Source organism: Canis lupus, chromosome 8 (assembly GCF_048164855.1).
Source record: "Canis lupus baileyi chromosome 8, mCanLup2.hap1, whole genome shotgun sequence".
Lineage (NCBI taxonomy): Eukaryota > Metazoa > Chordata > Mammalia > Carnivora > Canidae > Canis > Canis lupus.
In genome coordinates this window covers 40,602,552-40,619,493 of record NC_132845.1, presented here as the reverse complement: position 1 = coordinate 40,619,493, position 16,942 = coordinate 40,602,552, and the positions used below count along the sequence as shown (strand labels likewise).

Here is a 16,942-nt window from a genome sequence, read left to right as displayed (position 1 = left end):
TAAATATTAGCCGGCAGATGGGCCTGGGGCAGGCCAGCTTTGGGACCCAGCACCTTCCAGGAGGGGGCTGTTAAGGGCCGACTCTCCCAGTCCTCCGGGTGCGTGGGGAGGGGAAGAGGCTGAGGGCCGCAGAGCGCCCCCTCCCGGCGCCCGGGATCGCGGCGATTCAGGCTGCTGCGGGGCCCTGCAGCTGGAGGCTCAGTGTCCTTCAAGCTCGCCAGGTCCGGCTCAGGCCCCCCGGGAATCTAGGTATATTGAAAAAAGGTAAGAAAGAAAAAATAGGTGTACAGGGGGCTATTTCTTCATCTGTTAATAACGCTTATGGCGTGCCTGCAGGGTGCCAGGCGCTGTGCGACAGTGGAGACAAAGGTGAACAACCTCAGCTGTCCTTGCCCTCAGGGGTCCTAAAATCAGTCCGGTGGCACCTCCATCTCCAGGATTGGATCGTTGGAGATCCAACGATCTCCGAGCTCCCAGGGGCACTTGACCGTAAGAAACCTTTACAGCTGGAGAGCCTTTCTCATTGTTTTTCTACACCCACTTGTTTTCACAGACAGGCAGGTTGCTCCCAGTGAGGACTCTGAGTTGGGATTCTGACTTCAGGATGATAATTAATACTACCTTTCTAAGGTTGTTATGAAGATTAAATGAGATGCATTAAAAAAATATATATATATATTTTAAAGAATTTTATTTATTTACTCATAGAGACACAGAGAGAGTGAGGCAGAGACACAGGCAAAGGGAGAAGCAGGCTCCATGCAGAGAGCCCGACGCGGGACTCGATCCAGGATCTCCAGGATCACGCCCTAGGCTGCAGGCAGCGCCAAACTGCTGCGCCACCGGGGCTGCCCTATTTTTTTTTTTTTTTTTTTTGAGAGAGAGAGAGGCAGCACAAGCAGGGGGAAGGGCAGAGGGAGAGGGAGAGGGAGAAGGAGACTCCCTGCTGAGTAGGGAGCCCAGAGGGGGGCTAGTGGGGGCTTGATCCCAGGAGGCAGATATCATGACCTGAGCCAAACTCAGAGACTTAACCCATTGAGCCACCCAAGCGCCCCAAATGAGATACATTCTTTTTCTTTTTTTTTTTTTTTTAATAATGTTATGTATTCATGAGAGGCAGAGACACAGGGAGAGGGAGAAGCAGGCTCCCTGTGGAGAACCTGATGTGGGGCTCTGGCCCAGAACCCTGGGATCACGACCCCAAGCCAAAGGTTGAGATACCACTCAAACACTGAGCCACCCAGGTGCCCCAACAAGGTACATCCTTAACACATATTAGCCATCACTACCTGGTATCCACAATTCTAGGACCCAGATGGAGTCCCCTTAGCTGCAGATAAACTCTTAAATTTGGCTTTTGCAAATCCAGCAAGAGTGAAGAACTATATAATCTTGGTGGAGTTGACCCAACCAGAAACCCCCAATTCTCAGCTGGACCAGTTATTTTTGTCTTGTCTTTTTTTTTTTTTCTTTTCTTTTCTTTTAAGTATGCTCCATGCCCAACGTGAGGCTTGAACTCACCACCTGGAGATCAAGAGTCACATGCTCCACCAACTGAGCCAGCCAGGCACCCCCAGATGATTTACTTTCATTATATTTACAATAACCCTGAGAGTGAGTCCTATTATTTCCCCCATTTTACAGAGAAGGAAACTGAGGCTCAGAGAAGGAACTTGGCCAAGGTCTTAGAAGCTAGTGGGAGGCATCATTCAGATTTCAGTTTTGGTTGATCTGATACCAAAACTTGTGTTATAAACCACTATCTCCCTAAGGCGTCAGGTAACTTATGGAGTGGGGGGTATAGGACATTGGAGAGGGCCAGGCTCTGAAGGGGTTTTTCTGGGTTGTGCTTTTCTGAGACACAGCACCTCCTATAGCAGTCAGGCCAGGCTTGGCTTCCTCCTTAGTGAAAGGTGTATAAGGAGAGATGTCTTCCTCCCTACCATTCCCCTGGCTTTCCTCCCTCAAAGAGTCCTTACTCTGAGCACCCAACCTTTGACACCGTACCTGCTCCCCTCCCTTGTGTTACAAACTGCCTCCCCTACTAGACTGTAAGTTCCCCAAAGAGTAGGATACAAGGTCATTTTTTTTGTCACACCCCCTGCAGAGCCTGTCACATAGTAAATGCTTCAGAAATATTTCTTCTATATTTGTGTCCCCGCAAATTCATAACTTGAAGCCCTAACCACCCTCCACAATGTGATACTATTTGTAGATGGGGCCTTTGGTAGGTAATTATGTTTAATAGAGGTCATAAGGGTGGGGTCTCCATGGTGGGATCTGTGCCCTTATAAGAAGAGGAAGAGAGATCAGAGCTTCCCCTGCCCCCCCTGGCCACCTGAGGACACAGCAAGAAGGCAGCCATCTGCAAGCAAGGAAGAGAGTCCTCACCAGGAACTTAATCTGCCAGCACTTTGATCTTGGACTTCAGCCTCCAGAGCTGTGAGAATTAATGTGGGTTGTTTGAGCTACCCAATCTGTGGTATTTTGTTATAGCAGCCTGAGCTAAGATAATTGCTGACAGATATATTTGGGAGGCTGAATCTGGTCTCCTAAACCTTCAACAATAAAAATTTATTAAATATCCCATAGGTTCCAATTTATTCAACAGATGCTTATTAAGCTCTTATTGTGTGTTTATTCATCATTTATTCAGGGCCTACTATGTGCACTAGGCTAGGCAACCCTACCCATGTCTTTAAGATCTCCCAGTCTGGGGACGCCTGGGTGGCTCAGTGGTTGAGCATCTGCTGTTGGCTCAGAGAGTGATCCCAGTTTAGGAATCGAGTCCCACATCGGGATTGAATAAATAAGTAAAATCTTAAAAAAAAGAAAAAAAAGAAGAAAGAAAGAAAGAAAGAAAGAAAGGAAAGAAAGAAAGAAAGGAAGAAAGAGAAAGAAAGAAAGAAAGAAAGAAAGAAAGAAAGAAAGAAAGAAAGAAAGAAAGAAAGAAAAGATCTCCCAGTCTGGTGGGGACCCCTCACCTATCAGTACCCAGAGGGGACGCAACTCCCTCATTCACAGATGTGCACACTGCAAAGAGGGTGCCCTGCACAACATAGATACTTAGTAAAGGACTCTTCAATTAGCGCACAATGCTGGGTCCAGAGAAACTCAGAGGTAAAAGCACAGTTCCTGTTTTTCCAGAGCCTTTAATCTATTCAAGGAGCTGAAAGTAAATAATACAAGATGGCATAAAGAAGTGAGCCCTATAACCTACATTGTAGATGTAGGAGACAACAGGAACCGGGATGGATGGATAGCAGCAAACTCTAAACTCTAGCCCTTGATCTTAGCTAAGCCATGAAATTTCCCTGGGCCTTATTATCCCTATCTGTGAAATGGTGATCCTCATGCCTATTATGGGGTTGTGTGAGCCTCAGTGCAGAGGGCACATGAGGCCTTCCTGAAGTCTGGTGGGGAGAAAGAATGCAACAAATAGTAGCTATTGTTATAAACGAAGCCTACAGCCCACTGTGAGCCAGGGCCCAAGAACAAGGATGGAGTGATGGAGGGAGTGAGATCAGGGTGACTTATTAACCTTGAGCTCTGGCCTGGTGAGCTCTCCCGTTGGCGCTGGCTTGCTGTGCCTGCAGGGCTGGGGCTGACTATGGGTGGGGTGTTTATTCTGGGAAACAGCCCTGGCTGCTCCTCACACCCTGCTCCAGTGAGAAAAGAGGGCTTCGAGTCAGAACTGAGTCCTGTGCTGGGTCTGGCAAGTATGAGCCAGCCCACCTGTCCACGTGGCCCGGGCTGAGAATGTCCAGGAGGCACAGCCACAAGGGCCAGCTGGGTCATTCAGGTTTAGGACACACTCTCTTCACAGGACTCATATAACCCCCAGGAATCCAGTTCTAGAGGGCCTGAAATGCTCAGCTCTTGGAGCATTCTGGATGCTAGCATGGAGGTGAGGCTCCTGGGCTGGGGGGCAGGCATGGGTGAGGTGACACTGGGGGTGGGGGTGTCCCTGCTGGCTTTTCAGCACCTAGAAGAAGAGCCCCTGACTGCTTTGTCAGGCAACTTCATGGACATTCACCTGTGCAGGCCCACAAGCCTGGTACTTAAGCAGAGCGGGTGCTTGGTTGGATGTTCTGCTGTCACCCTCTTGGAATTCTTAATGATTTTGGAACACAGGGTCTCACCTTTTCATTTTGTACCGGGTCTGGCAAATTGTAGCCTGTCCTGCCATCATGCTTTGGTTTCCAATGGTTGCTTCTCTCTCCAATGGGGAGTTCAGATACACCCCTCAGCCACCCCCAGTCAGCCAGGAGGGCCTTAGGTAAGCTCATTTCCTAAATGCGCTGGGGGGGCTAGCTCCTGCCCCCTCCCACAACCCATCAGTACCAACCTTTGCGGAAAAAGCTCAGGGCCAGCAGTGTGATAGTGGGTAAGTCACTCAACTTTTCCGAGTTCTGGGCATGATAAATGTATTTAACTTCAGTTGGACCCTTGAGAGGATTGAAAGAAGGTAGTTCATATAAAAGGCACAGTGCCAAAAAAAAAAAAAAAAAAAAGAGGCACAGTGCCACAGTACCTGGCACAGAGTAAGCGCTCAATAAAGTAGAACTATTATTTTGCTTTAAAAATGAGGATTAAAAATAATAATAATAATAAATAATAAATACAAATGAGGATTAGGGACGCCTGGGGGGCTCAGCGGTTAAGCGTCTGTCTGCCTTCAGCCCAGGGCGTGATCCGGTGTCCTGGGATCGAGTCCCCCATCCGGCTCCCTGCATGGAGCCTGCTTCTCTCTCTATGTCTCTGCCTCCCTCTCTCTCTGTGTCTCTCACGAATAAATAAAATCTTTAAAAAATTAAAAATAAATAAAAATGAAGTTATTAAAAAAAAATGAAGTTATTACAAGCGCTAAATTGGAGGAATGGAGAAGGGGAAGGGTCGACCCCCTCCTAGTGGACCTGCCCGGGAAGGAGGAGCCGCCCCTCCCCTGACCCCACCCCCTCGCCTTCCGAGGGAGGAGACCCCCAGCCCAGGGCAGAGACGAGGGGGCGAAGGAGCGGGAGCGACACATTTTTGAGTTGTGACCAAGTGGAAACTCCCTCCCGGAGGCGGAAGCCGGGGGCGCCCCACTGGGGCCGGAGCCTCCGCCGGGGAGGGATCCTCGGCCCGGGGGCGGGGCGCCGCGGGAGCCCGGGCCCGCCCCTCGCCCGCCTCATAAATATGAATGAGCCGACCCCTGCGAGCGGAAGTGCGAGGCGGCCCCGCGTCCTAGGGGCGTGGTCGCCCGCGGAAGCCCCGCCCCGCGCGCCCCGCCCCGCCCCGCGCGGGGGCCTCCTTCCGGCCGGCGCGCCCGGGACGTGACCTCGCGGGCGCGCGCCGGATCCGCGGTGGGGGTGGTGCCCGCGCCCCCCGCACAGGTAGGGCCACCCTTTGTCCCCGGCGCCGCCCCCCGGAGCCCGCGTCCTGCCGCCAGCCGCCCCACCCCGCGCGCGGCGCCCCTCCAGCCTCGGCTCCGGCTGGCTGCCCAGAGGACGGCGTGGGGCCCCGGGCCGTGCTCCCTGCATCGTGCCCCTTGGTGCCCTCCAGCGCCCGCAAGCCGCGGGGACGGTGCTGCAGAAGCTCTGCCCTCAGAGGGCTGTCGTCCCAGGGCGACTGGGCCGGCGCGGCGAAGCCGTAGCACGGCCCGCGTGTCTGAGCGTGAAAGCGAGGACAAAAGCAGGGAAGAGGCCTGGGAGGGTCCCTGAGGAGAAGCCGGGGAGTGGGGGGCGGGGGGCCCCGGCCTGTGCCTGCAGATTTGAGGGGCCCCAGGGCCCTGGCTGGAGTGGGGGGAGGAGAGGATGAGAAGGATGGAATAATGATAGTAATGGGTCAGGTGTAAGAGCGTGTAATTTCCATCAGTGCTCCAGACAAGCCTGGCCTGGACAGTACCATTGTCTGAGAGGTTAAATAACTTGCCCAAAGTCACACAGCATTGGAGCCCGGAGGAGATTGATGTCATTGCCTGAAACACACCCAGGAGACCCAGGGTGGGGTGATCTTGCCCAAGACAGGTCCTGTACCCCGGGCCTCAGTTCCTTTCCTAAAGGGAAAGGCATGGGGTGACTGACCTCCTGAAATGAAGGATGGGCAGGCAAGGCCCTTTATGCCCCTAATGGGCCTAAAAGCCAGCTTGCTGTAATGCATACCCAGAGATGGGGGCCCTGAAACCGAGCCTTAAATCAGTGCACTGAACAAGGGTGTAGCAGGAGGCTCTGAGGATGTCTGTTCTCCTGGGAGTCTCTTATTGTCTGGGAAGCACTTGTCACCCCTCCAGGCTCTGGAGCAGGTACAAGTGGCTTCAGGGAGGGAGGGTGGAAGGCCCAGAGCCTGCTGCTTCTGGGAGTGGGGGGAGGGGGGAGCCCCTTATGGCTGAATGCTCCCAAGCAGTAACAAAGGCGGTGCCAGCCAGGCAGGCTGTGTGTGTACCCGCCAGGGACTGCAGGACTAGCAGAATCACTCAAACATCCCCGTGAGCCTGGAGCAATTAAAACATACACACGAAATCCACCCAAGTCTGCACCAGCACCCGGGTTCTCTGACCACTGCCCAGACGGGTGGGAAAGGACCTCAGGGTTGCCAGTCCAGGTTCTGCTGGCTATGCTGACTGCTTCTCTGCTGTGGGGCCGGGGAAATGTTTTTATGCTCCTCTGAAGACCTGCCTGTGCCTCTGATCCCAAGAAGGCCTGTGGGTTTCTCTAATAGGGGCAGGGATGGCGGATCTTAGGCAATTTACCCCTTCTGCCTAACACGGCTTCCAGTTTTGGCTTTTGGGCTGGGGCATGAAACATAGCCCTGAGGTTAGGAGTGGGACGCAGCTTTGTGTTCAAGCCTTAGGTCACCAGTCCGAGGTCCTGATGATAAGGGGACCACAGGGGTGCTTACTGTCAGGTGCATTTCAAAGATGAGAAAAAAAAAAAAAAAGATGACAAAGAGGCTCAGATTAAGTGATTTGCTTGAGAGCACATGGTTGTCAGGTAGCAGGAGATGGGATCCAAGTGCAAGTGGTTGGGCTCCCAAGCCCTGTGCCTCAGAGAGCTGATTCACCCCAGCAGAGGGGATATACTTTTGTTTTGGGGACCCCTCCCCGCCTCCACATACTCTGTGGATGATGACCAAAGGGGACAGAGACACCTTCTATTTCTGCTGTTTTCTTCTGTGCTGCACAGTACTTGGGCTTTGTCCCCAGGCTTTTGCATCTAGGCCAAATCAAGTCAGTCCTTCCTTAGGGCAGGACTGCTGTAGGTGGGCCCAGAGGCACCTTGGGACCCCTGGCAGGGTCATCCAGCCAGGGGCTTCCTCCTCATGAGGTCTGGGTCTTTGGTCTTGGAGCTGAGTCCATAGGATGCATGAGTCCTGGCCTTGAACCAAGGGGGCCGCTGGAGCTGTGGCCACTGACCAGGTGGGCTCTGAGTGTGGGGGTGCCCAGGCAGAGGGAGTTAGGTCGTGAGACTTAGGTGGGTAGCATGCCAGAAGGAGATGAGAGTTGAGACTTACCCCTCAAGTAACCCATGTGGGCCAGGGCTGGTGAACAGTCACCTTCTGTACATTGTTTCATATTGAGCTGGTCCCTCCCTCCCTGCGGACTCATTGCCTCTCTGGCAACATTCTGAGTCTTGGAGCCCCAGCAGCCCCTTTAAACTCGATATGCTGACCCCTAAGTCTGGGGCAGAGCCCAGGGGTCTGTGTGTTTAACAAGCTCCCAAATGGTTGTGTTGCATGTGGTCCTCTAACTCAACCTGGAAAACCTCTGTCCTGGACCCCCCAGCCAGGCAGCCACGAGAAACCCCTTCCGGAGCTTTCTAGCAGACCAGAGCCTGGTGTGTGTAATGGTTTTCCATGACTGAATTTAAACGCATTCCAGTCTCCTTTGGAGCGCTGTCATCAGCTGAGCTTCTCCCCTGTTTAAAATAAATGATGGAGTCTCAAGTGATAGGCCTGTCCCCAGCCCTCCCCTGCCAAGCTTCCCAGAAGAGCAGTCTGCCCTACATCACCCGCTTACTTCTGAGCTCCTTGTCCTGTCTTGAGCTGCCCCTAAAGCACTTTGCATAGACACCTCTCCACTGCTTCTCCAGCAGCCCATGGTTCTGCACCTCCAAAGCCCTTTAGGGTCTATACCGTCTTCCTGTGTGCCTGTGGCCTCTGAAGGCAGGTGTTCCTTAAGTCTCCATCCTTAGACCAAGTGCTTCTGAGCAGCCCTGGTGGCTCAGCGGTTTAGGGCCGCCTTCAGACCAGGGCCTGCCTGATCCTGGAGACCCGGGATCGAGTCCCACATCGGGCTCCATGCATGGAGCCTGCTTCTCCCTCTGCCTGGGTCTCTGCCTCTCTCTCTCTGTCTCTCTCATGAATAAATAAATTTTAAAAATCTTAAAAAAAAAAAAAAAAAGACCAAGTGCATCCTCAGTTGAAGAGGCAAAAGTGAGGGGAATGCCCATCCCTCTCCCCAGTATTTCTACTCAGCCTCCAGGGTGGTTTTTCTAGAGACTAACTTGATGTCTTCCCTACGCTAAGCCACTGGGGCTCTTCCTGCATAAACCCTTTGATTTGAGGGAAATCTGGTCACACCTGTCACCCAATGTGGTCCAGCTGGCGTGGGTTCTATATGGCTCCTTCCCAAAGCTACATATTCTGATGGAGGAAAGAGCGCCTGCCATGTTTAAGGGAGTCTTGTTGGTAGCCCGGCTTCCCTGCCAGGAACCTGCTTATGCTCTCCCTTATTGATAAAATGATTAGTACCCTTTCATCTTCACGACCACTGACCCGAATTACGTAGGCTCCATGCTCAATGTGGGGCTTGAATTCATGACCCTGAGATCAAGAGTTGCATGCTGTATGGACAGAGCCAGCCTGGTGCCCCTCTCTTGCATGTTCAACTTCTGCTTTGGCAGCATCTCTCACGCCAGTCCTGCATCAAGGGTCTCTGGACTGGCCCCCTTTGCTGAGAGCCTAACACTGTGCCTAGGAGCATCTGCTGAATGGGCAGGTGCCCCTCTGGACCAGTTCATCTGTCCCCTGCTCAGGGATAGCCCAGCATTCCTCCATCTATGTTAGGGGCCATGCAGCCAGGTCTGTGCCCCTGACAAGAGTTGAGTTCTTGGTTCAGATCCTGGTTTTTCCCTAACCAGCCTTATGACCCCACAGATTACTTGAGCCCTTGGAGTTCCCGTTTCCTCATCTATGACACTGAAGCTGGTAATAATCATCCTGTCTCATCAGGCTCTTGTGAAGATTGACATTACATGACCTCATCTCTAAGAGTCCTTGGCACCTAATATTGCCTGATCTATATTGTCACATTTAATTCTCAAAACCACCCTATGAGGCATATTATTTTAAAGGATTTTATTTATTTATTCATGAGAATATACAGAGAGGAGAGAGAGAAGCAGAGACACAGGCAGAGGGAGAAGCAGGCTCCATGCAGGGAGCCTGATGTGGGACTCGATCCTGGATCTCCAGGATCACACCCTGGGCTGAAGGCGGCGCTAAACCGCTGAGCCACTGGGGGTGCCCCCTTATGAGGCATATTGTCACTGTTTGGCCCATTTTGTGGTGAGGAAAGGAAGGCCCAGAGAAGCCAAGTGATTCACCCAAGGGCACACAGCTATGAAAGAGCAGAAGTGGGATTCCAGTGGAAAGCATTTCATTTCAAAGCAGCCAGAGCTAACCACTAACCCCCCACCTCAGTTTTCTTTCCCCATCTTCTGTTCATTCCTTCACTCAGCAAGTATTTCTGGCATGCCTACTACTACGGATGTGGCAGTGAGTGAACAGATGAAGCTCTGCCTTCACAGAACTTACATTTTAGTGGGGGCACAGATAGAGATGTATAGGAACTTCCCAGAGACCCCTTTTCCTCCCTCTCTGCCCTGGGGGCACAGTCCAGAACCCCCATCTCACCTTCCCACTGTTCTTGTACCTGAAAGCCTCAAGTGGTAGACATTGACTGAATTGGTCTAGATGTAGATTTGGCCCTTGTGAAAGAGGAAGTGGATCACAGCAGGACCCGACGTGGGGTGTGGAGGGCCTGGGATCCTCAGGGGTAGGGATGGTGTGGGCATAGAAGGACGGGGGTACAAGAGGCACTGTGAGCCACAGGGCAGGCTTGACTAGGGAATTGCAAGTCAAACCCAGAGTGAGATACCACCTTCCACCCACCAGGATGGCTAGAGCAAAAGAAAGAGGAACAATAATAAGTATTGGGGAGGATAGGGAGGAATTAGAGCCCTTGCACACGCTGGAGCAATGTCAAATGGTGCAGCCACTTTGAAACAATCTGGCAGCAATTCAACATAGAGATACCATGTGGTTTTGTTTTGGGTTTTTTTGTTTGTTTTGTTTTTTAATAAATTTGTGAGAGCAGCCCTGGCAATCTTTTTTTTTTTTTTTAAGATATTATTTATTTATTTTTGTTTATTTATTTATTTATTTATTTATTTATTTATTTATTTATTAGAGTGTGCTCATGAGGTCACATGATGAGTAGGCAGGAGAGGCAGAGGGAGAAGCAGACCCCCTGCTGAGCAAGGAAGGGGAGGCAGGATGTGGGGCTCTATCCCAGGACCCCCAGATCATGACCTGAACCGAAGGCAGGCACTTCACCAACTGAGCCACCCAGGGGCCCTAGAGATACCATTTGATCCAGCAATTCCAGTCCTATGTATCTACCCAAGAGAAATGAAAACATAGGTCCATACAAAAACTTGTACAGGAGCATTCACGGCAGTGTTATAATGGCCAAAAGGTGGAAATAACCCAAATATCCATCAGCTGATGAAAAGGTAAATACAATGTGGTCCATCCACATGGCGAAGTATCATCAGCCATAAAAAGGAACAAAGCACTGACACCTTACAGCTTGCATAAGCCTTGAAAATGTGCTGAGTGCAAGAAGCCAGACACAGAAGGCCACATACCGCATGATGCCCTTGATATGAAACATCCAGAATAGGCAAATCCATGGAGGCAGAAAGCAAGGAGTAGCTGCCAGGGACGCCGGTGATGGACAGTAAATGCTAACGGGTGCCGGGCATCCTTTTGGGGTGTTGAAAGTGATCTAAATTGAGTCTTACACAACGAGATGGAGACCCTGGAAACCGTTGAATTGTGTACTTTAAAATGGTAATTGTATGGAATGTGAATTCTGTCTTCACAAAGTTCTTATTCAAACAATATCAGGCAGACTTGCCCGCATTCGTTCTGATAGGAAGCCTGAGGGAATGGCCTCGAGAACTTACTGCGTGGTTGGGGTTCCCCAGGCACTGCCCTAGTTCTGGTGAAGTGATGGCTGACAAGTGCTCAGTGGCGGAGATTCCAGGCTCAGCTTGTGAGTCATCCCGGAGAGAGGCCCTGACCCAGTACCCCTCCTCTGTCACCGGTCGGCTGTCTCAATCCTTCTTTCCTTTATGGCTCTTTCCACCCTCCGGGGATGGACCCAATTGTGTCGACTCTCCCTGGGCCGAGCTCCAGGACAGCAGGGCTCGTCAGCATCTTGTTCCTCCCATTGTAGGTGCTGCAGTACCTGCTGAATGGATGGACCCCGATATGCTGCGACCAGCCTGGGGGACGTCTGGGCTGGGGTCCACGCTTCCTGCCCGAGAGAGAGGGGGAGGGAGAGAGAGAGAGGCAGCAGAGCAGAGTATCTCTTGGCCCCAGTGGCTTTCTTTTTCTCTCTGTTGCAATTCCAGGAGAATGTCTCTGGAAAGGAAGCCCAGCGCCTGGTCTGGCTGGGAAGAGGCAGAGAAGGGGAGGGGCGCGGGAGTGGGGGCCTGGGGAGGAAGTCTGCAGCCCCGGGGCTGCCGAGGGTGTGGCGTCTGTGTTTGCACCTTTGGAATGCAGCTGATTCACTCGGGGTGGGGGGGAGCCATGTGCAGCCTCTGCTGCCGCCTTGGATCTGACATCTGGAGGCTGAATTCCAGGAGGAGAGAGACAGATTCCTGCAAGCAGATGCCAACTCTGAAGGTCAAACTAAGCGATGGAGCTGGTTTAGGAGGAGGCCCAGAGCGTCCAACACTGCCCCACCCCAGGATTCTGGGAGAGGGGAGACCCAGCCCCTAAAGGACCAGATCCTCTATGGGAACAGCCTGGGCAGGGAAGCGAGAGTTCTGCAGTCAGACCTGGGTTCAAAGACCCGTTACTCAACAGCTCCTATAACCGCATGAGCTGGGCTGGTCCAGTGCTCAGCAACGGCACCAGGACGCTGGCTTCCTCGCCTGGCGCAATGTCCTCTGTGTTACTCTGCTTTCCCTGCCAGTGCTTCTGGAAGCCTGAGAATTCCCAGCTTGCCTCTCCCTGGGGCTCCAGCAAGCCCCTCAGTTTCTTGGGTGCCTGCTCATCCCAGATGCTGAACGGACTGGAACTGGCTCAGGAACTTGCCCCAGTACAGGGCCAACACCCCTAGAACTGCATGGAGAAAGTGGGAGTGAGGAGGCAATGCCAGGTGGTGAGCAGAAACAGCACACGCCCCACTCTGTTCAGCTGCTTCTGCAGGCCCAGCTTCTGGGGCCCTGTGCTCAGCTGTATGGCTTTTACCTACTGGGTGTCCCACTGGCTAAGTTCCTTAAGCTCTCAGAAGCTCCTTTTCTTCATCTTTGAAATCTCACAGGATTCTTTTTAGGGTTGAATGAGACAGTGCATGCAAATCCCTTGGCACCTTCCTGGCCCAGAGGAGGCATAATGCTCACTAGTTCCCTTTCTCTTCTCTATATGTAGGCTCTGTGTGATTCATCTGAAAGGGTAGTGCGTGTGTGTATGTGTGTGTGTGCATGCGTGCTCACAGCAGGCCTGGCCCTTTCCCTCCTGCAAGGCATTTATATTATTTGGCTTCTTCCTGACAGGGTTAGGACTACACAGGACAGGGATCCCTGGGTGGCGCAGCGGTTTGGCGCCTGCCTTTGGCCCAGGGCGCGATCCTGGAGACCCAGGATCGAATCCCACATCGGGCTCCCGGTGCATGGAGCCTGCTTCTCCCTCTGCCTGTGTCTCTGCCTCTCTCTCTCTCTCTGTGTGACTATCATAAATAAATAAAAATTAAAAAAAAAAAAAAAAAAAAAAAGGACTACACAGGACAGAGGGTTGAGGCAGGAGGGAGAGGAGAGCTGGGTGGAAGGAGAAGCCTGTGGGCCCCGCCATGGGTCTGCAGGCTCAGGCCTACCTCTGGAGTCCCTCCTCCCTCCCAGGTCCACCTGGCGCTGGAGGAAGGGCCCAGGCTCTGACAAGTGGCTGCCTCTGACCCTCCAGTGCCACAGTATCAGTGTGTCTGGTCCTTCGACACTGTGGGTATGGGGGCGCCCTGCCCTGGACCAGACTTGCTGATCTCCTATATTCTCTCTCCTGGAACCTGAGGATCTGGAGCTTCTGGGGGGGCACAGGGCAGCCTACTGCAAGCTTTTTGTACTGATTTGTGAACCAAAACAAAGCACCTCCCATGACCTGCTTGGGGCCTGCAGAGCACTAGAATGGCCGTGCCACCCCCCGGGCTCAGCACCCTCCGCTACCAGCCCTGCTCAGTGGCACACCTCTGAGCCTCCATAAGTCCGTGTGGGCCCTCGTCCCCACCAAATCACCCAAGTCCTCCAGCTCGTGGGCCGTTCACTGCCACCTCAGAGAAGCCTTTCCTGCCTGCCTTGTGTCCCCGGGTTGTCCCCCAGGGCCATCCATTCAGTACCTCTGTGCAGAGCTGACATGGCAGTCGGTGGCTCCTACTGTTGGTCACTCGTGCATGTCCTGTATGCAGTTAGCCTGACTCTGTGTCAGTTGTCCAGGCCGCCAGGACCATTCTGCCCAGGTCTCTTCTGGGTGTCAAGCATTTAAAAATACATTGATCTCTGTCATCAGGTGACAGATTCTCTGAAGTTGAAGGACATAGTAATGGGAGCTGCGTTTTCTGAGCTCATACCAAGTGCTTTTTAAAAATTGAGATAAAAAAAAAATTGAGATAGAGGAGGGATGTCTGTCTAACCTCAGCAGTTAAGCGCATCTGCCTTTGGCCCAGGACATGATCCTGGAATCCCCAGATCGAGTTCCACATTGGGCTCCCTGCATGGAGCCTGCTTCTCCCTCTGCCTGTGTCTCTGCCTCTCTCTCTGTGTCTCTCATGAATAAATAAATAAAATCTTTAAAAAGAAATTGAGATAGAGGAGCAGCTGGGTGGTTCACTGGGTTAAGAGTCCAACTCTTGATCTTGGCTCCAGTCTCCATCTCGGGGTCGTGAATTCAGGCCCTGGGCTCCACGCTGGGTGTGGAGCCTACTTTATTAAAAAATAAATAGATAAATAAAATAAAATTGAGATATAATTCACATAACTGTGAAATTCACCCTTTTGAAGTGTACAGCCCAGTGGGTTTCTAGTACATTCACAGAGTTGTGCATCCATCACTACCGTCTAATTCCAGAATATTTTTGTCATCCTGGAAAGAAGCCCCTGCAGGTTCACCAGTTGTAACAAACGAACTACTCACATGGAGGGTGCTGATAGTGGGGGAGGCTGTGCATGTGTAGGGGCAGCAGGCGTGTGGGAAATCTCTGTACCTTCTGCTCATTGTGGCTGTGAACTTACGACTGCTCTAAAAAATAGAATTGATTAAAAACAAAAACAAAGCCAGAAAGAAATCCTGAATCCATCAGCAGTCTCTCCCTACCTTCTCTCTCCCCCAGCCCCTTGGCGACCATTAACCTGCTTCCTGTCTCTATGGATTTGCCTGTTCTGGACATTTCGTATAAATGGAAACACATGACATGTGACCTTTTGTGTCTGGCTTCTCTCACCGAGCATCATGCCTTCAAGGTTCATCCACATTGTGGCAGGTGTCAGCGCTACATTCCTTTTTACGGCCAAATAATATTCCATTGTTTCTTTGGCGAGACCTAGAATTTGTTTATCCATTCACTCATCCACGGACATTTGGGTTGTTTCTATATTTTATGCATAATGCTGCTATGAACGTGTGTGTACAGGTTTTTGTGAAGAAGGTTTTTGGGGGCACCGAGGTGGCTCAGTTAAGCAGCCAACTCTTGATTTCAGTTCAGGTTGTGATCTTAGGGTCCGGAAGCCTCGGGCTCTGAACCCAGTGCGGAGTCTGCTTGGAGTTCTCTCTCCCTCTGCAGCCTCCCCCAGCTCATGCTCATGTGCTCCCTCTAAATAAATAAAATATTGAAAAAAAAAAAAAGGTCTTCAATCTAAGTGCTTTTTTTTTTTATTATTTATTTATGATAGTCACAGAGAGAGAGAGGCAGAGACATAGGCCGAGGGAGAAGCAGGCTCCATGCACCGGGAGTCCGATGTGGGATTCGATCCCGGGTCTCCAGGATCGCGCCCTGGGCCAAAGGCAGGCGCCAAACCGCTGCGCCACCCAGGGATCCCTCTAAGTGCTTTTTGACAAACAACTCATGTAATCCTCACAGAAACCCTGAATGCCGGTGCTCCCACTTGGGCAGATCAGGACACTGAGGCTCCAAGGTGAGTCCAGGTCATGCCGCTGGAAGCACTGGGATTCTTGTTGACTCCTGGTCACCAGGCAGGCTCCCCGTGATGCCTACTGGGGTGTGTCCGTTCAGTTTTAGCCTTGCTGAGTACTGCCCCACGGTAAATGCTGCTGACTCTGCAGACAAGGGCCGTGCAAACCTCAGCCCCAGGGGTGCTCTGTGATCTGTCAAGGTGGGAGCTGTTCACCTGCTCTGGGGACACAGCTCGGGGTTATGGGAGGTCCCCACTGCTGCAGATTCATCCAAGGATCTGGGACCAGGCATTTCCCCTGCCGCCTCTGGAGGCTGCTCTCAGCCTCCATCACCTTGCTTTCTTGGGAGTCCCGGGGCTCCCTTTCTTGGATTTGGCACGTAGACCCCCATTCACCTCCCGGAGAATTTAGCATTTTCCGCCTTCCCACGTGACCTGATGGTGTGGTGGGTAAGTGTGCTGGTCAGACCAGTGCAGGTTCTGACGCTCTGGCGTGTGGCTCCGAGCAAGTCTCTTGACTCGTCTGAGCCTCTGCCCATTGGTAGTGGCGGTCAGAATGATGCTACCTGGGGGGTACAGTGATATGGTGGAAGAGGGCCAACCAGGAGAAGGGGGACAGGTACCTGCTCGGTACTGAGCACCTCACACACTTGGGGAGTGACCAGCCTCCGGTTGGTCCTGCTGCAGAGCCCAGCTGGCAGCCAGTCCGGGGACAGGCCAGGGAGCTCTGTGTGTCTCCTTGCCCCTGGAGCTGCGGGAGGCTCCTATGACTCAGTTCTGCTCAAGGAGGAGGGTGTCAAGGCCAGGCCTCTGAGGTTGGGACCCCAAGCAACCTGCCCGCCCTCCCCAGCCTGCCCCTGGCCCGGCCGGCCTGGTGCTCGCCCTTTGGTGCTCTGGCACAGCCGGCGGGCCCTGTGCTTTCCCTGCTGCCTGCCCTGGGCGCTCAGCCCCTTCCCCGGATGTGTGCCACAGGCCTGCTGCCACCCCGGCCCGAGGGCTTGGGGCCCAGCCGTGGCCGTGGGCCCCCACAAGTGGGGGCCGTGGCAGGGCAGCCACAGGGCAGGGGGGAACGAGGCACAGGGGGAGCCTCAGGGTCCTGCCGGCACCCCGTCCTCTCTCCTTTGCAGCCCTGCCCCTCTGCTGCTGCTTCTCACATTGCAGCTTCTGAGTTCCTGGCACCACCGCTCGGCTCTGAGGCCACCGCACCAGACAGGACTTAACCCCAGCGGTGCTGGTGCCGCAGCCCATGACGGAGCCCACCACAGGGCCCATCCTGTGCTCCAGCCTGGCCCCCCTCCGGGGCGCTTCCCTCTCCTTCCCCCCTCCCCCCACACTTGAGTCCAAAGCCTCCCCTGACCCTGAGGATTGGTTTCTTCCTTTGGCTGGCTGGGCAGTGACTGTTGGCCACAGACTGTGGGTTCCATCTCGCCGTGCACTTGACTTTGTCATTTTACGCAGACCTCTCCACCTCCCCCGCCCCAGGCCCCATACCC

At 53.0% G+C, this 16,942-nt stretch overlaps 1 protein-coding gene across 1 annotated transcript in view; it reads left to right on the top strand.

Annotated features, from left to right (window-relative positions):
- Positions 1–5,265: 5,265 nt before the first annotated feature.
- TFAP4 (transcription factor AP-4) overlaps positions 5,266–16,942 on the top strand; it is a 35,555-nt gene continuing 23,878 nt past the window's right edge. The window contains exon 1 of the mRNA XM_072835555.1: positions 5,266–5,375. The gene's annotated coding sequence lies outside the window, so the exon portion shown is untranslated. The remainder of the gene's footprint in view (positions 5,376–16,942) is intronic.